Below are 24,552 nucleotides of genomic sequence, written 5' to 3' on the forward strand. Positions count from 1 at the left end.
GCATGATGATCTTTATCAACTCTTGACACTTTTGCTTTGTGGGCTGCCTCCTCCATAAAAAAATATTAAAAATTATATTTTGTATAATTGGTATAAAGAAGAGTACAATTCAGGCTGGATTCATTATTGTATTTCCATTATTGCATTCATTTTTTTCTTCTGATTTTAAAAGAAATTAAAATGAAAAAAATTCTGTGGGTCCCTAAAATATCATGACCCTTGGCACTGTGCCTACCGTGCCTATGGATAAGTTGGCCCTGAGGGGGCTCGTGAGATTTCTAAGTGTGTAGGTGTAGGGTACAGTGGGTGTGTGTACGTGTTTGTCTATTAGATCTAAACCAGTTTTTTTTTTAAATTGTACTTTAGATGAAGGTTTACATAACAAACTAGCTTCTCACCAAACAATCAGTACACACATTGTTTTGTGACATTGGTTAACAACTCCACAGCATGTCAACACTCTCCCTTCTCTACCTTGGGTTCCCTATTACCAGCTTTCCTGTCCCCTCCTGCCTTCTACTCCTTGCCCCTGGGCTGGTGTGCTCCTTTAGTCTTGTTTTGTTTTATGGGCCTGTCTAATCTTTGGATGAAGGGTGAACCTCAGGATTGACTTCAGTACTGAGTTAAAAGTGTGTCCAGGGGCCATACTCTCAAGGTTTCTCCAGTCTCTGTCAGGCCAGTAAGTCTGGTCTTTTCTTGTAGATTAGAATTTTGTTCTACATTTTTCTCCAGCTCTGTCCAGGACCCTCTATTGTGATCCCTGTCAGAGCAGTCAGTGGTGGTAGTTGGCCACCATCTAGTTGTACTGGACTCAGTCTGGTGGAGGCCGTGGTACTTGTGGTCCTTTGGACTAATCTTGCCATTGTATCTTTAGTTTTCTTCATCCTCCCTTGCTCCCGAAGGGGTGGGACAAGTGGAGTATCTTAGATGGCTGCTTACAGGCTTTTAAGACCCAGACACTACTCTCCAAAGTAGAATGTAGAACATTTTCTTTATAAACTATGTTATGCCAATTGAGCTAGATGTTCCCTGAGACCATTAAACTAGTTTTTGTTGACTTGACTCCAACTCATGGTGACGCCATGCATGTCAGAGTAGAACTGTGCTCCATATGGTTTTCAGTGACTGATTTTTTGGAAGTAGATCACCAGGACAATCTTCCGAAGCTTCTCTGGGTGGATTCAAATTGCCAACCTTTCAGTTAGCAGTCGAGTGCATTAACCATTTGCACTACCCAGGAACTCCATATTAGTTCTAGGAGATGATTTACAATCAATCCAAGGAGTCCCTGGGTGGTGCAAATGGTTAGTGCTCAGCTACTAACTGAAAGGTTGGTGGTTGGAACCCACCCAGAGGTGCTTCGGAAGAAAGCCTGTTGATCTAATTCTGAAAGATCACAGCCATTGGGAGGAAAAAAATCAATCCAGTGTAGATAAAGGGAAGTGATCAAAATGGCCTTCCAAAACCCGTGTAAGCTGAGGGAATAAGATTTGAAGATATCAAGCCCTCTCTCTTCACAGTTAAGCTGTCTCTTTCTGCCTACAGACCCAGGTGTGGTATGTCTGAATGGGAAGTGAATCTACCATTGTCAATGGTTCCCTGTTACCCAACTTCAATATCTGGATACCTTGTCCCACATTAGGATAAAAATGTGGAAGCCAAGAAAAGAACCAAACCTGTTGCCATCCAGTAGATTCTGACCCTGAAGGACAAAGTAGAACTGCCCCATAGGGTTTCCAAGGAGCGCCTGGTGGATTTGAACTGCTGACCTTTTGATTAGCAGCTGTAGCTCTTAACCAGTGTGGGAGAGGGATGTACAAACAAGGCAGATGAGTAGGAGAGAAAGCTGGGAAGAATTATTTGGACTGCTGGCCTAAACAAGGCCCAGGAACTGACATTAGGTACATCAGCACAAATTTTTCCTTGCTGGGAGTCTAAAAAACATTTTTCACTGGGCCCAGAACTGCTCACAGTTTTGTGCACAAAACATTTAATCTTCCATCTAACCTTGAACTCACCCATCTTCTCCTCCAACAAAGAAAACTGTATCAATTCTATTGTGTCTAGGAAGCATTCACTGAGTCATTTTAGACTAATGTAGAGGTCAGAAAGCTTTTTCTGTAAAGGTCTACTGAGTAAATATTTTAGGTTTTGCAGGCTGTACAGTATTTGTTGCAACTACTTAACTCTGCTGTTGTAGTGTAAAAGCAGCCATAGATAACACATAAACAAATGGCCATGGCTGTGTTCCAATAAAACTTTATTTACAAAAACAAGATGGCAGGATTTCAAAACGTATTGCAATAATCTCAGTGGTACTGGTATAAGAATAGACACATAGACCAATGGAATAGAATTGAAAATCCAAAAATAAACCCATACATCATGGCCAAATGATTTTCAATAAAGGTGCCAAATCCATTCAATGGAGGAAAGAATAGTCTCTTCAAGAAATGGTGCTGGTACAACTGGATGTCCACATGTAAAAGAATAAAGTTGGAGCCATATCTCACACCGTATATGAAAATTAACTCAAAATGGATCCATGATCTAAAATAGGAGGTAAAACCATAAAACTCTGAGAAGAAAACATAGGGTTAAATCATCAGGACCTCCTTTTAGGCAATGGGTTCTTAGATATGACACCAAAAGTATGCTCAACAAGAGAAAAAAAACAGATAAACTGGACTTCATCAAAACTTTTGTGCATCAAGGGACATTATCAAGAAAGTAAAAAGATGATTTATAGTATGAGAGAAAATATTTAGAAGCCATATACCAGATAAGGGTTTAATATCCAGAATGTATAAGGAACTCTTAAAACTCAACTACAAAAAGACTAACAACCCAATTAAACACTGAGCAAAGGACACGAATAGTTATTTCTCCAAAGAAGATACAGAAATAGCCAATAAGTACATGAAAAGATGCTCAACATCATTAGTCATTTGGGAGATGCAAATCAAAACCACAACAAGATACCGCTTCATCCTCACTAGGATGGCTACTGTAAAAACAAACAAAAAACAGAGAATAACAAGTGTTGACAAAGATGTAGAAAAATTGGAACCCTCGTGCATTGCTGACGGGAATGTAAAATGGTTTAGTGGCTGTGGAACACAATTTGGCATTTTCTCAAAAAGTTAAACATTGAACTACTATATGACCCAGCAATTCCACTCCTAGGTATATACCCAAAAGACTTGAGAGCAGGGACTCAAACAGGCGTGCGTACGTCAATATTCACTGTAGCTCTATTCACAATGGGCGAAAGGTGGAAACAATCCAAGTGTCCATCAACAGATGGGTAAACAAATGTAGGCATATACATACAATGGAGTATTATCCAGCCCTAAACAGAAATGAAGTTCTGATACATGTCATCATATGGATGAACCTTGAAAACATTATGAAATAAGTCAGACACAAAGAACCAGCATTGTGTGACCCCACTCATGTGAAATGTCCAGCATAGGAAAATCCACCAAGACAAAAGATTTGTCTTTACTAGGGTCTGGGGGAGCGAGGAAAGGGGAGTTAAAAAACAAACAGATGCAGCATCTGATTTGGCCCACAGGTTATAGTTTGTGGAAACCTGGATTAACCTGTGTTTCTCTTTCTGACCAGATTCTATTCCTTCTTTCCAGAATATTTCTTGAGTGCTTATTAGGTGTTAGGCGTTGTGTTAAGGACATCATTAGGTGTATAATATTTAAGTTTTCTGTCTTTATTTCTCGTTTCTTCGATGGCCCTCCTTGAGACCTAACACAGTGTTGAGCTGATCATACTTTGGTTCCTTAACTTCCTGCTTGGTTTTTTTCTGGTCTTGAAATCAATGGGTAGGGCATTAGGTAAATTCACTCAAATCTGCCCATTTGTTTTTGGTGTTCAGCCACCTTTTCTTTCAGGTCCTTGCTTTTCTCATGGAGTAACCTTTAGCTCTTACATGCAAGCCTCATCCTATAGAGCTTTGCCAGCAGTTAACTGTACTCACCATTCATTCATTCAGTCAACAGATATTTACTGAGGACTTACCAATATACTCTGAAGTCCCTAGGGGGTACAGATGGTTAACACACTCAGCAACTAATGGGAAGTTTGGAGTTTTGAGTCTACACAGAGACACCACGGAAGAAAGTCCTGGCAGTCTACTTTAGAAAAACCAGTCATTGAAAGCACAACCATTGAGGAAGTGCTCTGGATCTGACACTTTGTGGTTGTTCTTAGTTGCTTTTAGTGGGTTCCGACTATGGTGACCCCATGTGTGCAACACAGAGTAGAACTGTGCTGCAGAGGGTTTTCCAGGCTGCGACCTCTGGGAAGTAGATTGTCAGTCCTTTCTTCTGAGGCACCTCTGGATGGGTTTGAACCACCAACCTTTTGGTTAGTAGTTCAGCGCTTAACCCTCTGTGCCACACAGGGACTCCCTGATAGGCTTTGAATATGTGGAGAAGTGTAAATGAGTACCGTAAGCAGGGGGCTCAATAGCTGAGGCTCATCCCTCTGGTCTGTGTGCCTTTAAAGGGGCCTCCGAGGGCTGAAGATGTCCCTAAGGACTGACTCTGTAATGATGGATTTTCAGAAACGGTGACATAGGAGGCATTTTGGTATGCGGCTGAGGCACCCCTCATTTATCTCAGAACACACACGTAGGCGGCAGCCTACTCCACTCGTTATAAAGTCACCCTGATAAAAATAGTCTATTATTATTTTAGAAAATTCCCAGAGCTAAATCCCCAGGACCCCAACAGGGGCTTCTGTCTTGGAAGGAATAGCCAGGAACAACAAGGTTTATAGCTTCTACTTTATGAAATGGCCAAATGCTGGTCTCAGATAGGTCTCCTGGCCCTGGCTGTCGACACTGGTCCCTCTTGTTTACTAACATGCTTCGTTCAGCTTTGTGTTGTTAATCTGCTCACTGCCTCACTTCTGAATACTAATTGCTTCTCCACTGTCTGACTTTCCGATTCCCGATGGCAACAGCCTCGACTGAGATCCAGAGCTGGACAATCATCACACTGTATTGCAGTTGACTGTCTGTTTGTTGTTCTTGTTAACAGACGGTCAGTCGATTCTGACTCGGGGCGACTCCATGTGTGCAGAGTAGAACTACTCCATAGGGTTTTCAAGGCTGTGACTTTTAGGAAGTAGATGGCCAGGTCTTACTTCTGAGGCATCGCTGGGTGAGTTCAAACCACCAACCTTTCGGTTAGCAGTCCAGCACTTAACTATTTCACCACCCAGGAACTGTTGACTTCTCTGCAATCCCCACCAGAGCATGAGATCCTCAGGGCAAAGATTTCTCATGCTGAGATTTGTGTCTCCAATACAGTAAGTGCTCAACAGATGTATAATGAATGACGGAATTAATAAATGCATCCGTGGCTTTCCTGGAGGGGGTGCAGGGGGTGCAGACTGCACCAGGTGACATTGTCAGAGTGGGTGGCACCAAAATAACGGTCTATAAAATTTTTGTGCAGTGTTTCAGCAGAAATTTATTATTTTTTTATAAAAATATCCCCGTAGTTATAACAACAACAAAAAATTTTTTTTGTAAGCTCAGCTTACATGTATCAATATACCTACAAGGCTAAAACTCTATGCTAATTTACTTTTTGAACCCGCTAACGTGCTCCGGAAACTCTGCTGACATAGTGGTTAAGAGTTACGGCTGCTAACCAAAAGGTCAGTGGTTCAAATCCCCCAGGCGTTCCTTGGAAACCCTATGGGGCAGTTCTACTCTGTCCTACAGGGTCGCTATGAGTCGGAATCGACTTTAACGTGCTCAGTCAGAGCTGTCGTTATCACTCAATTACGACGACACTTTGAGTCATGTTGTTCTGTTTGCATGCGCTACAAGCACGCACTGTTGTTTTTGTTGCTGCTGGTGTCTTTGGAGTCACTGATTTTGTCAAATTTTCTGGTGTTTTAGCTACAGTATTGCGGTAATTAGCGGGGGTGGGGGGGGCGACACCATGAGTTACTGCGCTAGGTGATACCAGCTCTAGTGATGCCGTTGGAATGAACGAGGAACCCTAAATTATGGTGACCACAAAATCTGTCAGATTAGAGCGGAAAGCACACTGGGCATCAAACATCGCAGCATTTACCACATTTACCGTCATCACAACAGACTGCCAGCATTTATTGGCACAGCTCTGTTCCAGGTTCCAAGCGCTTCATGAGTGCTCTCTCTCTGTGTCTGTCTCTGTCTCTCTTCTTGTTTGCTTAGCAAGGTTTTAGTGTCATTTGGAGAGGCTAAACGGTTTACCACAGAGCTGGAATTCAATCTAAACCCTTCTGTCTGATTCCCGAGTCATGCTCTGCTTTCCAGCTCTCCTCCTGGATACTGAGCACGGCCCCAAGAGCCCCTATCTGAGGTTCTCCAAATAGGGGCTGGGGATGGAAGGAGGACGGACGGGAGGCTCCTTAGAGAACTTTTGCTTGGGCCTCAGAGGGAACTTACCCCTGAGCCCGAGACCTGGAGGGTTAGCATGCGGACAGACGGGTCTCAGAGTATTTTCAGACCTTGCCATCAGCACAAAGAGGGAGGACTTAGCACCTGGGACTTGGCCCCCAGCCTGTGGTGGCAGTAACGACAAGGCCCTCTCAGGTTCCTCTTTTCTTCCTCAGGACTGACGGGCTGGGTAGGGCAGCCAGACCTGTCTATTTCACAGGGTGGAGCATTACCACTTTACCCTATTTTCCCAGAGTTTCATGATTAACACCTGGGGCCAGGGGCAGGGCAGAGGCTGGCATTGGGGTTGAGGCAGACGAGGGGAATCCAGGCTCAGAAAGGGCAGGGTGGAGCTGGGTGAGTCAGGCAGGCAAGACCCAGCGTGGGTGCCTTTGGCAGGCAGGGGCAGGTCTGAGGAGAGTGTCTAACCACCTCTGACCAGCCTCGCAGTGCTGCGCCCATGAGGTAATCTGTGGCTTGGTCGCCAATGTCCAAGGCCCAAATCTTAGCAGGAACACTTACGATCTCTGTGGTCCTGGCAAAATCATCTCAAAGTTGTATAATTTTACATTTTACATGTAAGTCTGCCATCCGTTTGGAGATAGTGGAATATGTTTTAATCTCAGGCAAGATAAATGATGATTCCTTCCAGGGTGAAAAAGGCCCAAGTAATCAACCTGCTACCAAGTGGTTGGTTGATCTCTTTGGAAAATGGCGGCGTGTTGGGGCTGAGTATCTGTTTCTGTTCTTGTCAGACGAGACATCTGCAGCAGCAGTAGCTAATGGCTCCATGGGAGCCAGCACAGACGGGTTGTAACAGAGGCTCTCCGACATCAAACAACCGAGTCAGTTTGTCTCGTTGGCTGTTGAGTGGCACTTGCTCTCTGGTGGGTGTTCACATGCGACACAAAGATCTCACACTTTGTGACCATGACTGTAGGTACATCTACATGCCTTTCTTTCTCCTTCCAGGCCCCTAACCAACAGTCCAGGCAGTCACACTGCCCATGAATTCCTACGTATTCTTGACTTCAGGCCATTCCTCTTTCATGATAAGTGAATGACAGACACAGGAAATCTCTGCCTGTTGGGAAGGTCCCCCTCACCAGCTGTCTTTCATGGCCACCCCGGAGTACCTGTAACACAGCACCAGTCCACTCGTGGCTTGAACCCACACACTGACTGACTCATGTGTGAACCAACCTTGGGCTTTTCCCTCCTTATCAGCTGATCATAAAGAGTCTCCCATGTGGCCACAGGTGTGAGCTGAGAGAGAGGTGGTGGATGACATGGTGTCTGGAAATTATATAGCCTTTTCCAATATGGAGCCCTGGTGGTTAAGAGCTTGGCTGTTAACCAAAAGATAGGCAGTCCGAATCCACCAGCCACTCCTTGGAAACCCTACGGGGCAGTTCTACTCTGTCCTATAGGGTTGCTATGAATTGGAATCGATTCGATGGCAATGGGTTTGACTTTTTTTTTTTCCAATATAGCTTCAAAGTCAACGCAGCATCTCTTTGCTGTATTCAGCTGGTTGAAGCAGTCACAAGCCCTTCCAGATGGAGGATAAGCGTCTAATCCCAGCTCTTGACGTGGGAGTAGCGGGGTCACACTGTGTGTGGGGTAGGGTGGGAGCTATCTTGGCCATCTTTGGAATACAATCTGTGTGAGCTTTGGAGATTTTTCAGTTACAGCTTCCAAGTAATTGTTCTTTCTCTGTAAGTCGTTCTTTTGCCTGGCTTGTGGAGTTTCACCCTGTGCACACATAGGCTGATATTCAGTCAAAGACTCAAGAGAACCCTAGACAGAGCTCTTTCTCCATGTAGCTCCTTCCTCTCTGGTATTTTCTCTTGCAAGTTCTAGCTGATACCCAAACTTCAATCTCTGTCTCCTCAGCTCAGCAAGGCCCCTGGGCTCTGTTTGGGTTCCTTGTTCCCGTACCACAATCTGGAATCTGCCTTCACAATTTGTGGGCTCACCTCATTTGTTTCCGCCTCTCAGGGATCACAGTCCCGAGCTGCCTCTCGTCCAATGTCTGGAAATAGCCGTTTCATATCTCTTCTCCAGTTCCTTCATTGTTTATGGCGAAAGAGTAAATCTCCTACCAGGTACTGCTTCGTGCGTGGAAGCAGAACCTGAATGTATTTTGAAGATAAAGCCTTGGAAATGTCTCCAACTGATCCAAGTCCTCAGAGTTCTCTGGAGTCATTTACTATCCACCTGGCTCCAGCCAAAAAACCAAACCCACTGCCATTGAGTCTATTCCGACTCAACAGGACTGAAGGCTCTGCCAAGCATTGAGTGGGAATAAGGCAAATGAGCCATGACTTCCAGAGTGAGTAGTATGTTGGCCAGAACCCCTTGCCAGTCTTTGGTTGTACTCGTCATATTGAGAACTCAGAAGAACAGGGAAATATCATATATATCTCTCTAGACCAAACCAGTAGTTTCAGTTTTGCTGTGTGGAATACCTTGGTAGTGTCCTCCATACTATTTATGGCAAAAGATTAAGTATACATTCCAAATATCTCCAATTTCCCTGTAGTAATTTATTATTGACTAGATAGCAATAGTATTAGCGTCATTTATCTACCTACATGCAAAATGATTGTGTAGGATGTTCATCATAGTGCTATTTATAAAAGTAAAAATATTAGAAACAACATGTGTGGCCAACACTAGGTGATTGAGAAAATAAGTTCTGGTACATCTATAACATGCAACCACTAAGATAATATAGGGAGATGTTTATAAGATGTTGCTGATTTAAACACTTTAGTGAGGCAGTGCAGTGTAGCATTTAAAAACACTTTAGCATAAACAGATTTAAAGAGCACTCCATGCCTTGAACTCCAACAATTAGTGGCTAGTAGAGAAGGACAGGAGCCCTGGTGGTGTAGTGCCCAAAATTTCTTGCCATCATATGTTGATGTCATCATAGCAAGCTGTTGCTGGTTGCCGGATTTCTTTAGTCTATATTTGTAACGGAGCTGAACCATTCAATATTTATATAACTACATCTAATAGTTATTTACTAAGGGTAGTAGAATGAGATATACTAACGCCTTAGCCTACTAATTAAAATTGTACTTCTGCAAATTTTTAAAAATAAGAATTCCACTAATACCAAGGAAAGAAACACTCAGGGGTCTGGGGAATAATTCTAATCTATATAATTCATACGCAAACTTAAGTTCTGGCAGGTATGGCTTTCATAACAGTTCTTAATTTTAATTTTCTTCTTGAGCTCTGCACTGCTTCAAAAAGTAACCTGTCCTTTAGAGGGCTCAATCAGCACGAACAATCTAATCCCGTGATACCTAGATTTAATACAAATAAAGTACAATATATATTCATTGTATTACCTAGAATTGTCAAGTGTTCATGAAATCCTAAAAGAAAAACTCCAAAAGAATTAAACTGTTTTTCTAGCAGGTAATATAGTTGTTATAAAGCAAAGCTTAAGTACTTAGTTTTCTGATACAATAATGTATTTCCACAAGCCTTTAAGTCTACAATTTTATAGATACAGTTTTCCCTCAGTGAGGCCACATATAATTTCTTTTTAATATGTAACTAATTAAAGGTTTTAAGAGGATATAGGCTGTAAATCAGGTACAACTTGGTCATAACGCTATACAAAGACCTTTAAATAATCAGGAAAGAAATGTTTTAACATTATTGCTTAGTCTTATAAAATGGTAAATTTTAACTAAATTGATGCCTCTACATTCTTATTTTACAACGCCTCCTATACTTTTAGATTATACTGCTTGGCAGGTGATATAGGTTATTGATGTAATTTTTTAATTCAACTAATGTAAATGAATTTTAATTTTAACCAAATGCATATACTCCCCTTTAATTACTTATTATACTAACTTACAATCCTCCTAGAAAATGTTTAACTGCCCCAGGGGGAAAAAAACAATGCAGAGCTTTCTTTCTTCCTTAAAAATTTTCAAGTATTACAGGAAAAAAAATCCATGAAAAATTATCAAAAATTTCACATTCTATCTTGCTTTACTAATCGTGGGATAATAGAAAGAGATGTGAACAAAAACAAATGTTCTTTAATACTTCTTTGCTTATTCTAAGAAATACTGTAACTGTGTTTTTGAGCTGTTTTCTAGCTTCTTCAAGTATAGGATATATACCTACTGCTCTATTACTGAGGAGAAATCGATTATTAACCTTTGAATTATGGTGTTGGCGAAGAATATTGAATATACCGTGGACTGCCAAAAGAACGAACAAATCTGTCTTGGAAGAAGTACAACCAGAATGCTCCTTAGAAGCAAGGATGGCGAGATTACATCTTACATTCTTTGGACATGTTATCAGGAGGGATCAGTCCCTGGAGAAGGACATCATGCTTGGTAAAGTACAGGGTCAGCGAAAAGAGGAAGACCCTCAACGAGATGGATTGACACAGTGTCTGCAACAATGGGCTCCAGCATAAGAATGATTGTGAGGATGGCGCAGGACTGGGCGGTGTTTTTTTGTTCTATGTAGGTTCCCTATGAGCCAGAACCAACTCGAAGGCACCTAACAACAACTCAAAAATAAAATACCAAAGAAACCAACCAAACCCATTGCCTTCTAGTTGATTCCGACTCATAGTGACCCTTATAGGACAGAGTAGAACTGCCCCACAGGGTTTCCAGGGCCTTTTGGTTAGCAGCCAAGCTCTTACCCACTGCACCACCAGGGCTCCAAAAACAAGATGGGGGGCACAAAAAGATAATCTGGTTTTGGTTTTTGAGAACCTACTGTTGACCCTGAAATGCCAGACATCAACAACAGCAACAGAAGATCACTGCAGAAAGCCACCACTTCAGCCGTGCTGTCGGGAATCCGGAAACGGGTAACCGTTTTTCTCCCCTTTCTCCCACTCAGTCTGTTCTGTCTTCTTTTCGTTTCTCTGGCGCTTTGGTTGCAGGCAGTTCAAGGCTTGCCCATCGCATAGGTTCAGCTCTTCTTATGGTGATCTCAGTCTTTGTTGCAGTCCTAGTTACATGGCTTCGCATTACATCAATCATACCCCATAATTTCACGTTTTGATGACAGTCCTTCTCGCCTTCAAATACAATGGGCACATTTAACAAGGTACTATTTGCTTCTACGCGACTAAGCTCTGGAAGTGAATTTTTCGCATGTGTTGCAATGGTGACTTCACCCCGTCTGATGCCAGTCGTGCCCACATGGAACGACTCTCCCCCAGCATCCTTTTCAGTCCACATGTGTTTCCCTGTTGTACAGCCCTCTTGGGCTGAAAAATGTGTTAAAATCGGAAGTTTTTCTTCTACAACAACTCCAGCATTTCATCACTTTTTGGAAAAGAGGTACTCCAGAATGATATACACAGATTTCTTCTAGACTCTGTAGAACCTGATATGTCTTTGAACACCCTCCATTTTACATGAGGTCCCAATCTTAATTTCATCACTTTGTTCTTCCTTCTTATCTTCTTCATTCCTCGATTACAGTTTATCAAGTGCTTGTTTGAGGGAGGCAGATATTTTTAATTCCAAATTTGACATTGGCTCACCTGGGCTTGGCCTTTTTATTGCTTCTACTGGTTTAGGGGCTTGAATGATGCGCTCCTGAAATTTGGGTTTCAATTCAGAGAGTTCTTTCTCCTCAGTTGTCTTGACTTCAGGTTTGACTGGTTCAGGGGGCTTCTCACTATTATATCTACCCTTTGTACAGCCTACAGTGCTTAAGAAATGGGAAAAATCAGTTGTTCTTCTCTTACAGCATGACCAACCCTTTAATGCATCATGAAAGACCGGAACACCTGGGCGGTATGTGCAAGCATCATCGGAATTGGTCTCGGGATCAAAGCGTTGGCTGCAGCCCTGGTTGTGGCACAGCTGGGCCATATCTTTTCCCAGCACTGGAGGTAAGGCCAAAATGCCGGGAACCGCAGGAGAGTGCATTTATAACTGCCCTGTCCCAGGCACTGGTGTGATGGCTGGGGTGGCTGCTGGTTTCCCAAGACAACCATTATATTAAATAACAGGGATATCACTGGTGACCTCCACAAGAGCTGTTTCAGTACAGTAATAAGAGCAAAGGCCAGACTGAAGTAGGTAGAGGGATGAATGGGAGGTGAGAAAGTGGAAATAGGGAGCATAAAACTATTTTGAGAAATTAGATTGTCATACTGTGGTGGCTTGCATGTTGCTGTGATGCTGGAAGCTATGCCATCAGTATTTCAAATACCAGCAGGGTCACCCACAGTGGACAGGTTTCAGCTGAGCTTCGAGACTAAGATAGACTAGCAAGAAAGACCTGGCGGTCTACTTCTGAAAAAATTAGCCAGTGAAAACCTTATGAATGGCAGCAGAATATTGTCTGATATAGTGCCGGAAGATGAGCCCCACAGGTTGGAAGGCATTCAAAATACAAGTGAGGAAGAGCTGCCTCCTCAAAGTAGAGTCAACCTTAATGACATTGCAGTGCAATTAATTACTTTTGTATGTGGCCTTTCTAGCCATGGTCTTACTATAGGGTAATTGTGGCCTACCACAGGGATTGGTCAGTTTTGCCTTAAAAGAGCCAATTGCAGAGTAGAAAGGAGGATCCTACTATCACTAAGGAAGAACAGCCAGGAGCGGAGAGTGAGTCCTTTGGACCCGGGATCCTTGTGCTGGGAAGCTCCTGGAAGCAGGAGACCGAGAGAGAGAGAGCAAGCTGTAACCCTGAAGACGGTCAGGAGTGGTGGCAGGAGAGACCCGGCAGCAGGAGATGGTGCAGTGGGCTTCCCGGCCCACAGAGAGAAAAAGGTTAGTGCCTTTGGGGAGAGGTGTAGGGTCAGAGAGAGGTGTGCCTGTGAGCACAGTTGGAAAGAGGCTGTTCTGATGGAAGAACTGTATCCTGAGTGTTCCTGAGCCTGAATTGTAACTGTTACTTCCCTAATAAACTCCATAATTGTGAGTATGGTCTGTGAATTCTATGTGGCCATTGCAATGAATTAATTATTAACCCAGCAGAGAAGTAGAGAGTGGAATGGGAAGGACAGCTGGTGTCAGAATTGGGAATGATGACAGAGAGAGGAGGCTTGTCTGACCTCTGCCTCACAGGAATCAGGCTTTGGCTGTTGATCTTGGTTCTTCTTCCCCCTTGTGGGGTTGGAGGAGCGCAGACATCGCCCCCAAGCTGTTTTTAAAGACGTGGATGGAGTTAAGCTTTCGAGACCTTCATTTGCTGATGTGACACAACTCAAAATGAGAAAGAACAGCTGCAAATATCCATTAATAACAGGAACATGGAATGTATGAAGTATAAATGTCAGAAAATTGAAAGTCATAAACAATTAAATAGAACGCATAAACATTGTTATCCTAGGCATCAATGAGCTGAATTGGACTGCTATTGGCCATTTTGAATAGGACAATCATATGGTCTACTATGCCGGGAATGACAACTTGAAGAGGAATGGTGTTGCATTCATCATCAGAAAGAACATTTCAAGATCTATCCTGAAGTACAACGCTGCCAGTGATAGGATAATCTCCATAAGCCTACAAGGAAGACCGGTTAAGACGACTGTTATTCAAATTTACGCACCAATCGCTAATGCCAAATATGTGGAAATTTAAGATTTTTACCAACTTCTGTCGTCTGAAATTAATCAAACATGCAATCAAGATGCATTGACAATTACTGGTGATTGTAATGCGAAAGTTGGAAACAAAGAAGAAGGAACAGTAGTTGGAAAATATGGCCTTGGTGATAGAAACGATGCCGGAGATGGCATGATAGAATTTTGCAAGACCAATAACTTCTTCATTGCAAATACCTTTTTTTTCACCAACATAAATGGCGACTACACACATGGACTTTGCCAGGCAGAATACACAGGAATCAAATTGACTACATCTGTGGAAAGAGACAATGGAAAAGCTCAATATCATCAGTCAGAACAAGGCCAGGGGCTGACTGTGGAACAGACCATCAATTGCTCAAACCAAGTTCAAGTTGAAGCTAAAGAAAATTAGAACAAGTCCACGAGAGCCAAAGTATGACCTTGAGTATATTCCACCTGAATTTAGAGACCATCTCAAGAATAGATTTGATTCATTAAACACTAATGACCGAAGACTTGACAAGTTGTGAAATGACATCAAGGACATCATACATGAAGAAAGCAAGAGGTCATTAAAAAGATAGGAAAGAAAGAAAAGACCAAAATGGATGTCAGAAGAGACTCCGAAAGTTGCTCTTGAACATCAACTAGCCAAAGCGAAGGGAAGAAATGATGAAATAAAAGAGCTGAACAGAAGATTTCAAAGGGTGGTTTGAGAAGACAAAGTATTATAAGGAAATGTGCAAAGACCTGGAGTTAGAAAACCAAAAGGGAAGAACATGCTCAGCATTTCTCAAGCTGAAAGAACTGAATAAAAATTCAAGCCTTGAGATGGAATAGTGAAGGATTCTATGGGGAAAATATTAAATGACACAGGAAGCATCAAAAGAAGATGGAAGGAATATACAGAGTCACTGTAGCAAAAAGAATTGTTTGCATTCAGTCATTTCAGGAGGTGGCATATGATCAAGAACTGACGGTACTGAAGGAAGAAGTCCAAGCTGCACTGAAGGCATTGGTGAAAAACAAGGCTTCAGGAATTGATGGAATATCAACTGAGATGTTTTTCAACAAATGGATGCAGCACTGGAAGCACTCACTCATCTATGTCAAGAAATTTGGAAAGGAGCTACCTGGCCAGCCGACCAGAAGCGATCCATTCCAAAGAAAGGTAATCCAACAGAAGGCGGAAATTATGGAACAATATCGTTAATATCACACACAGGTACATTTTGCTGGACATCTTTCAAAAGCAGTTGCAGCAGTACATTGACAGGGAACGGCCACAAATTCAAGCCGGATTCAGAAGAGGATGTGGAACCAGGGATATCATTGCTGATGTCAGATGGATCTTGGCTGAAAGCAGAGAATACCAGAAAGATGTTTACCTGTGTTTTATTGACTATGCAGAACATTCGACCGTGTGGATCATAACAAACTATGAGTAACATTTTGAAGAACAAGAATTCCAGAACACTTAATTGTGCTCATGCAGAACCTGTACATAGAGCAAGAGGCACTCGTTGGAATAGAACAAGGGGATACTGCATGGTTTAAAATCAGGAAAGGTGTGTGTCAGGGTTGTATCCTTTCACCATGGTTATTCAATCTGTATGCTGAGCAAATAATCCCAGAAGCTGGACTATATGAAGAACAGGGCATCAGGATTGGAGGAAGACTCATTAACAACCTGCGATATGCAGATGACACAACTTTGCTTCCTGAAAGTGAAGAGGACTTGAAGCACTTACTGATGAAGATCAAAGACTACAGCCTTCAGTATGGACTACACCTTAACATAAAGAAAACAAAAATCCTCACAACTGGACCAATAAGCAACATCATGGTAACCAGAGAAAATACTGAAGTTGTCAAGGATTTCATTTTAGTTGAATCCACAATCAATGCCAATGGAAGCAGCAGTCAGTAAATCAAACGATGCATTGCGTTGGGCAAATCTGCTGCAAAAGATCTCTTTAAAGTGTTAAAAAGCAAAGATGTCACTTTAAGGACTAAGGTGCGCCTGACTCAAGCCATGGTGTTTTCAATTGCCTCATATGCCCGTGAAAGCTGGACAATGAATAAAGAAGACTGAAGAAGAATTGACGCCTTTGAATTATGGTGTTGGCAGAGAGTACTGAATATACCATGGACTGCCAGGAGAATGTACAGATCTGTCTTGGAAGAAGTACAGCCAGAATGCTCCTTAGAAGTAAGGATGGTGAGATTTCATCTCACGTACTTTGGACATGTTATCAGGAGGGATCAGTCCGTGGAGAAGGACATCATGCTTGGTAAAGTAGAGGGTCAGAAAAAAAGAGGAAGACCCTCAACTAGATGGATTGACACATTTAATTAATAAAGTTCGTGCAAAGGTGGGAGAGGATGGGATCTAAAACACAAGTTGTGGAATTGGTCTTGATGAGACAGTAAGAAGGAAGACTCTTCAATTGTAACAAGAGGTGAGAAGAAAGGTTGAAGGGGTATAAAGGGAGTCCTTGGGGAGTGCAAACACTTAATGCACTCAGCTGCTCATCAAAAGGTTGGAGGTATGAGTCCACTCAGAGGTGCCTCAGAAGAAAGGCCTGGTGATCTACTTCTGAGAAATCAGCCACTGAAAACCCTATGGAGCACCATTACTGAACATTTTGATCAAAGATTCTATAGAAGAATCCGGATCAAAAGCGGGAAAATGTAGAGCAGAATTTAAAATTCTAACAGACTCCAAACTTCCTGGAGCCATGAAGGTTGAATGAACCCCTGAAACTATTGTCCTGAGATAATCTTTAAATCTTAAACCAGAAATATCCCCTGAAGTCTTCTTAAAACCAAACAATAGTTTAGGTTAACCAGTAAAGAATATCTGCCTTGAGCATTACGCTCCTTTAAGAACTATCTATATGGGATCAAAGTGACAACAGCAACTTGAAAGATTAGGCAGGAACCTTAGGGGGCAGTGAGTTTATGTCAGCGGGAGAGGAACAACTCAGAAAAGGAGAGTCAGAATCTTTGCACACCTAAAGAATGTAATCAGTGCCGCTAAATGGTACAAGTACAAACTGTTCAATTGGTATATGTTTTGGTGTGGATATTCTCAACAGCAACAACACCACTACGGAGCACAGCTCTACTCTGACACACATGAGGTCGCCATGAGTTGGAATTGACTTGACGGCAACTGGTTAACACAGACGGAGAACTCAAGACGATGTCATCTGCGGAGAATAAGGTGAGAGGTGGGAGCATTAGAGGTCTCAGGAGAGTTGAAAAAGTTTGAAATTGTTGTTGTTGATAGTAGGAGTGTGAGCTGACCACAGAAATGTAGTCAAAATTTCATCCACTCCTTGGTCCCACAGGGAGCCCTGTTGGCTCAGTGGTTAAAGTGCTCAGCTGCGAACCGAATGGTCAGTGGTTCAAACCCACCAGATACTCCATGGGGGAAAAATGTGGCAGTCTGCTTCCATAAAGATTACAGCCTTGGAAACCCCATGGGGCAGTTCTACTCTGTCCTGCAGGGTCGCTATGACTTGGAACCAACTGGACGGCAATGGGTTTGGTTTTTGGTTTGGTTTTCTGGCCCCACACGGTGCTGATGATCCTAAATTACTGTGGAATCTTCACGCCTGATGGTGAGGCTTTCTCCAGTAGTACTGGTTGGTTGCATAAATGCAGGCAAGAAAGAAGCCAATAGTTTGGTTCATCTGGAGTTGGGATTTTGCTAGAGAGAGAGATGAAAAGTCAGAAAGGGATTATGACAGTGTCATTAAATGTATGGACATGGATCTCGGCTGGAGAGCAGAGGGCTGATCGACTGGGAGAAAATAGGTCGTTGTACTGGGTGGCTTGACAGGCACAAATAGAACCATGGTGAGGAGCTGCGCAGGGAGGCTGGAAGGACGAGGGTTAAGACCATAATTAGCTACTTGAACTAGTGGTTCTGGAGGTCGAGAAGTCATGGTGGTGACAGGTCGAGTTGTGGCCACAGGAGTGGGTGGCTGAAGTCAAGTGAGGGACACAGAACAAAGCTCATCGCAGAGACCAGAGAAACAGTAGCACCGTGCATCCTCAGCACCCAGGTCTGGAGAGGTGACCGAGCACGTGGGTTTGCCAGAGACAAGGAAATGTCGTGAGTTCAGCTACCACAGAACACGTCCCTGTGCCAGGAGAGAAGTTTCCACGCCAGTGACTGTAACCAACAAGGAAATCCTCTCTCACACAAACAAAACCAGAACCTGACTAACGAGAGTGCATTTCCGGGCTGTATTTTTCCTGTCGGTGCTCTTCGCCTTCATCTGGCACCTACTGTTTACCAGGCACTCGCACACGTGTTAACTGTCTCATTGCTCTCTGTATAACCCCACTGGTACATACTGCAAATCAGGCCCTTGCCCCAGAGTCAGCTCACCAGCAGACCAGTGGTTGCCAGCAAGCCTGTTACCGCTGCTCCCGATACACACACACCCAGACAACTGCGTGCCTGCTTTGCTGAACAATGTCCCTGACCGGCCGGCGGGCCTGGGTGGACGGGGCGGGGGGACCTGGTGCCCAGCCCTTCGGTGGAAGTGCAGCCAGAGGGAAATGGAAGAGGGCGGTTCCTCTGTCTCCACTAAACAAGTTTCCCCGTGCTCCTCTTCCAAACTTCCCGTCCCTGGTCCCTGGGAGAGCCGGCCCTTTGTTAGCCTGACAGACCCTGTGTGGAGCTCAGCCCCCATACGGCGTTTGCTGTTTCTGCAGGCTGATCAGGAACAGTCCTTTTCAGTCTTCAGGAACTTTTTATATGTGCTGCTTCTTGATCCACGGTGTGCTTGTGAGTGTGTGGGAGGGACAGGCGCTGACCCTCTGACGAGGGCCACTGTTAAGGTCTGGTGAGGACAAACCTTCCTTCTTTAATGCTTCCAGCTCACAAGACAGTCTGGTGCTGATACCCCCTGGAAGAGGCGGGGGGCGGGGGCTTCTCTTTCCTCTGGCCCCTGGCTTTGTGGAAAGCAAAATAAAATGAGACACTTACTCTCCTCGCTCTGGGCTTTGTACCCAGCCAGGAGAAACAGGGCAGCCAGCTTGTAACTTGTGAGCGTGAGGCACCCCCAGCCGTCTCTGGGTGGAGGGCTGCAGAGAGGAGGGCCGGGGGAGGATGGTGGGGCGGTGGTGGCACCAGGTTCCAGCCCAGGCACGGGCCTCAGCTGCGGCTCCCATGTTTGGGGAGCAGAGGAGAGAGGGCAAGCATGGGGTGAACCACTGGTGGCTCTGCTGAGGAGTGGACGCTGCCTCCCAGGAAGGCTGGCCTGAGACGGAGCAGCCATTCTCCAGACCCTACCCCAGACACCGCACTGCGACCAGGAGAAGGCCGGCCTGTGTTTCCTGTGTGCCTTTGCCCCCTCTGGGCAGGGGGAACCTATGTAAACGACAACCTGTGCACCGCCAAAAGAATGAACAGGTCTGTCTTGGAAGAAGTACAGCCAGAACGCTCCTTAGGAGCGAGGATGGCGGGACTATGTCTCACGTAGTTTGGACATGTTATCAGGAGGGAGCAGTCCTTGGAGAAGGACATCATGCTTGGTAAAGTAGAGGGTCAGCGAAAGGGAGGAAGACCCTCAACGAGATGGACTGACACAGTGACTGTAACAATGGGCTCAAGCATAACGATTGTGAGGACGGCGCAGGACGGGGCAGTGTTTCGTTCTGTGGTACACAGGGTCACGATGAGTCAGAACCGACTCAACGGCATCTCATAACTTTTCAAGAAAAGGTGGGGGGGTGGGTAGGAAGTTAAGCTATTAATGAGGGTTCACCTAGAGTCCAGTGGAAGAAAGGCCTGGTGATCTACTTCTGAAAAACCAGCCATTGAAAATCACATGGAGCACAGTTCTCCTCTGACACACGTGGGGGCGCCTTGAGTCAGAACTGACTCCACAGCAACTGGAACTGGACCTAGAGTCCAGACTTGGGGGTCCTGAATGGACCTAAGGAAAACGGGGGGTTTAAGGCAACCGGACGTTCTGTCAAAGAGCTGCCAGCGTCCCCAGAGCAGCATCTTCAGATCTGCCTGTTGAGCAGCAAGTAACCCAAGAGGCTTGTTAGTGTGGTTGCCAGAGCACTGTGATGGCCAGTTCACAGGTGAGACCTTCGTGTATGTGCCACACCTAGAGTCACTCTGTTTCCACAGGAGACTGAGCGCTGGCCCCAGCCAGCAGTCACACACGCGTCACTGGAGACACACGGGGGCCTGCTGGGCGTGTGGATGGCGGCTCGGAGGGCACCCTCGCTCACAGTGCGCAGCCTGACGCCCCAGGTGTTTGCAGGCGTCCCGCATGTCATCAGCATTTCATGTTAATTTTAAACAACATGTGAGCAGGTGTACTCCTAAGGGGCTTCAGGCTCGGGCACCAGCCGAGGTGGAATGACCAGCAGGACCCATGGCGAGTCTCCTTTGTGAAGTGAGTACTCAGAATTCCGGCTCCGGGGAAACCACAGAGCTCCCGTCTCTTATGGGGCCTGTCCCTCTGGGCATCTCAGCGGGGCCTGCAGGGCGGCCATCCAGGCTCACAGCGACTGCTATAGCTTAGTGTTGGGCACACAGAACCGAGGGCTGGGCCTTTGACGACAGCTTCCAGACCAAGGTGCCGAGCCCTACTTCTCACTTTCCTTTGTGCCGGGCAAGAAGCTGGCACTCCCTGGAGCCATTACTCAGCAGCCTGAATGCACAGAAATAGGACGAGTGCTCTGACCCAGGAGTCCCAGCTCCTCCCTCCAACAGTCCAGGCGAGCCGGTTCCCAGAACTGGAGTGGGGGGCCTCCCTTCCCAGTTCCTGCCCCCAGGACAGAGCTGCGCTGTGAACTGTTCTGGGCTTTCTAAGGCGTCTCCCTACCCCCGGGCTGTACAGCACCAACCATTTAGTGAGCACGCTGCCTTGCCCCCCCACCTTTTCCACCCCCACGCCTTCCACCTTCTCATCCTGGTGAAAACCCAGCCTGCCCTGTCCTGCTGGCCCTCTCCAGAGCAGGCAGCTTCTGGGGAGGGAGAACAGGCTGCAGTTCTCTGAGCTCCTGCTGCTTCTCCAGACCCTGGCTCCCCCACACCTCTCCTCCCACCATTTCTTTTTGCCTCGGCACTGGACAGTTTGCTGATCTCCTAAGACTGCCCTCCTTGGTGGTTTAACCCTGCCTCACAGCTTTCCTGAACATTTTGTCTCCTGCCACCCATTTCTGACCCTTCTGACATCCTCACCTCACTGTTGTTTCTTCAAAAAAACTACATTGTTGTTGCTGTTAGGTGCTATCGAGTTGGTACCAACTCATAGCGACCCTGTGCACCACAGAACGAAACACTGCCCAGTCCTGCGCCATCCTCACAATCGTTGTTATGCTTGAGCCCATTGTTGCAGCCACCGTGTCAATCCGTCTTGTTGAGGGTCTTCCTCTCTTTCGCTGACCCTGTACTTTACCAAGCATGATGTCCTTCTCCAGGGACTGGTCCCTCCTGATAACATGTCCAAAGTATGTGAGATGAAGTCTCGTCATCCTTGCTCCTAAGGAGGATTCTGGCTGTACTTCTTCCAAGACAGATTTGTTCCTTCTTACAGTCCATGTATATTCAATACTCTTCACCAGCACCTACAACAACTGCAAATGACCCTAAATTCTACCCAATTGACGTCACTCACTGTGATGAACATACTTGGGACATGGGCATCAGAATGGACTGTGTCATCTCAAATTCTCCCCACCCTACTCTGACCACATCTCATTAACCTCTGCCTGTCTCCCTCAGGGGTTACCTCTTCCTTACCTGCTCACCCTTGGCCTGTCAATCCAGGATACCCATGGATCCTTTATGCTTTTGCTCTTCCCTTGTGCCTTCCTAATGACTAGCCTCCCATCCTGGGTTAATCCTTCACACCAGCTTTCTTCGGCTGTGCTCCTGGATGGCTGAGCCCGCATGTCTACTGTGGTGTTAGAGCCCTCAACAAGCCATTCCACTAAGACCATGTGTGTGTGTCTCTCTCCCCTCATCTGCTCTTCAAGGCAGGGACAGGTCTAGAATCACTTTAGCACTCCAGAACAATATAATAACCGTTAAAGCTTATCACGTGCCATTCCGTTAAGACCACGTGTGTGTGTCTATCTCCCCCCAATCTGCTCTTCAAGGCAGGGACTGGTCTAGAATCACTTTAGTTCCCCAGAACAATATAATAACCTTTAAAGCTTATCACATGCTCGGCTCTCGTCTAGGCCCTCACAATGACAATGAGGAAAGTACTGTTATTACCTCTCCCACTTTCTCATAAAGAAACTGGGGCTCTGAGAGATTAAGTAACTTGAGTGAATAAAGTCACCGAATTAGTAAGTGGCAGAGTCAAGATTAGGGAATTTGGGTTGGATGTCACACTAAGTCTCATCATAAGAACTCCTGGGCAGGGGGGCCCAAGATGGCAGAGTAGTCAGTTGCTTCCAGTGGACCTTCTTACAACAAAGACCTGAAAAAACAAGTGATTTGATTATATATGGCAATCTGGGAGACCTGAACATCAAAGAGTTGAGGACCTGGACTGAGTGGCAGGGGGAGGGAGAGATGGTTCAGAAGCAGCAAGGAGTTGCCAGACCTGACCCAGTGAGAGCCTGAGCCCTTCAGGCCTGATCACCTCAGGGATGAGTGGTGAGGCAAGCAAGCAGCCGTGCTCAGGAGGCATGTTTTCTGCACTGGGAGACACCCAGCCGCTGGGAGTCTACAAGCCCACCCAGAACCAGTGAAAAGCAGCCCTTGATCCAGCAGAAGATAAGTAATTGCGTACAGCCTACCGCATGGATCAAAAACACCCCTCTTAGGGAAAAACCTCTCCCCCATTTACCTCCCCGCTCCCTGCTCTGCACTGGGTCCTGGACGGGCTTCAGCAATTGCCGAGTCCCCTGGGCTGGAAGTAGAATCCGTCACATGCCCGGAGCCATTCTCCCTGCCTTGGAGAGTGAAAAAATTAACAAACAGGGAAAAAAATAAACTGCCGGCTCCCCTAAGCCAGGAACCCAGGGTAGGCACAGCTCCTTTGCCTAGGCACAGGCATAAGGGATCCAAGGACTTTGAGTGCCTTTCCCCTGCATAGACTTGTGTGGGCCCATCTCAGCAGGGTAGACCCTCATTACCACAGTACAACAGGGTATATACGGGAAGTCTAACTTCAACTGTTTCAGCTGTGAAGGGGCAGGTTCTTAACATTTGACACTGCTCTTTCCATTAAGCAGGGTCTTCATCTACCCACATCAGGGGCCTGAGGACTGGTGGCTCCACCCACACCACCTAGCCACCTGTGAGAGGGGCCCAAGAATAAGAGGCACCCCCGCAGTCCTTACAGCCAACAGCACTGGGTACTCATAGTCCGGCTGCAAAACCCACCCATCTACGTGCTGTAGGGAACAGGGACATGCCTTCCTCCTGGACACTCAGGGGCAACCATCAGCCCCCTGCCTTGCTCAGAGGGTGTCCCCCTGCTGCAGCCAGATGCCTGTGCCTACAACAATCACCCATGCCTGCCTAGGACTGTAAGTGAGAGCCTACACCACACACTGGGTGGCTATCTACCTGGGCACCTGAGCTGAATCAATACAGGAGAAGTGGGTGGACTCCTGAGCTCACATACCTAGTAACAGATCTAACCACCTGGTGACAGGACATTAGAGCTTCAAAGTTACCAATAATCAAACTAGCTCATATGAGCAGCCTATTTGGGTATATCAAAACAAAACAAGAAGCTTGGACATAGTAAGCAAACACAAAATAAATAAATATAATAATTTATTGATGGCTTGGAGACAACAGTCAATATCAAATCACATAAAGAGGCAATCCATGATGGCTTCAGCAAGCTTTCAAAATAAAGAATCTAGAAATTTTCCAGAGGAGTAAAATTTCTTGGAATTACCAGAGGAAGACTACAAAAGATTAATATACAGAACTCTTTAAGAAATTAGGAAGGAAATTAAGCAAAACACAGAACATGCAAAAGAAGAATTATGAAGGTTAGAGAAAAGCATAATAACAAATTTAACAGGCTGCAAGAATCCATAGAGAGACAGCAATTAGAAATCCAGAAGATTAACAATAAAATTTCAGAATTACACAATTCAGTAGAAAGTCATAGGAGCAGAACTGAGGCAACAGAAGTCAGAATTAGTGAGACTGAAGATAAAGCACTTGACACCAACTTATTTGAGGAAAAATCTGATAAAAGGATTAAAGAAAATGAAGAAACCCTAAGAATTATATGGGACTCTATCAAGAGGAATAACCTACCAGTGATTGGAGTACCAGAATGGGGGTGGTGGGTGGGGGCAGATAACAGAAAATACAGAGAGAATTGTTGAAGATTTGTTGGCAGAAAACTTCCCTGATATCATGAAAGATGACAAGATATCTATCCAAGATGCTCATCGAACCCCACATAAGGTAGATCCCAAAAGAAAGTCACCAAGACATATTATAATCAAACTTGCCAAAACCAGAGATAAAGAG

The 24,552-nt window shown here is 45.1% G+C and overlaps 1 pseudogene; it reads right to left on the minus strand.

Annotated features, from left to right (window-relative positions):
- Positions 1-11,352: 11,352 nt before the first annotated feature.
- On the minus strand, positions 11,353-12,342 carry LOC101354039 (cysteine and histidine-rich domain-containing protein 1-like; annotated as a pseudogene).
- Between the last annotated feature and the right edge of the window lie 12,210 nt (positions 12,343-24,552).

The sequence above is a fragment of the Trichechus manatus genome, unplaced genomic scaffold (assembly GCF_000243295.1).
Source record: "Trichechus manatus latirostris isolate Lorelei unplaced genomic scaffold, TriManLat1.0 scaffold00187, whole genome shotgun sequence".
Lineage (NCBI taxonomy): Eukaryota > Metazoa > Chordata > Mammalia > Sirenia > Trichechidae > Trichechus > Trichechus manatus.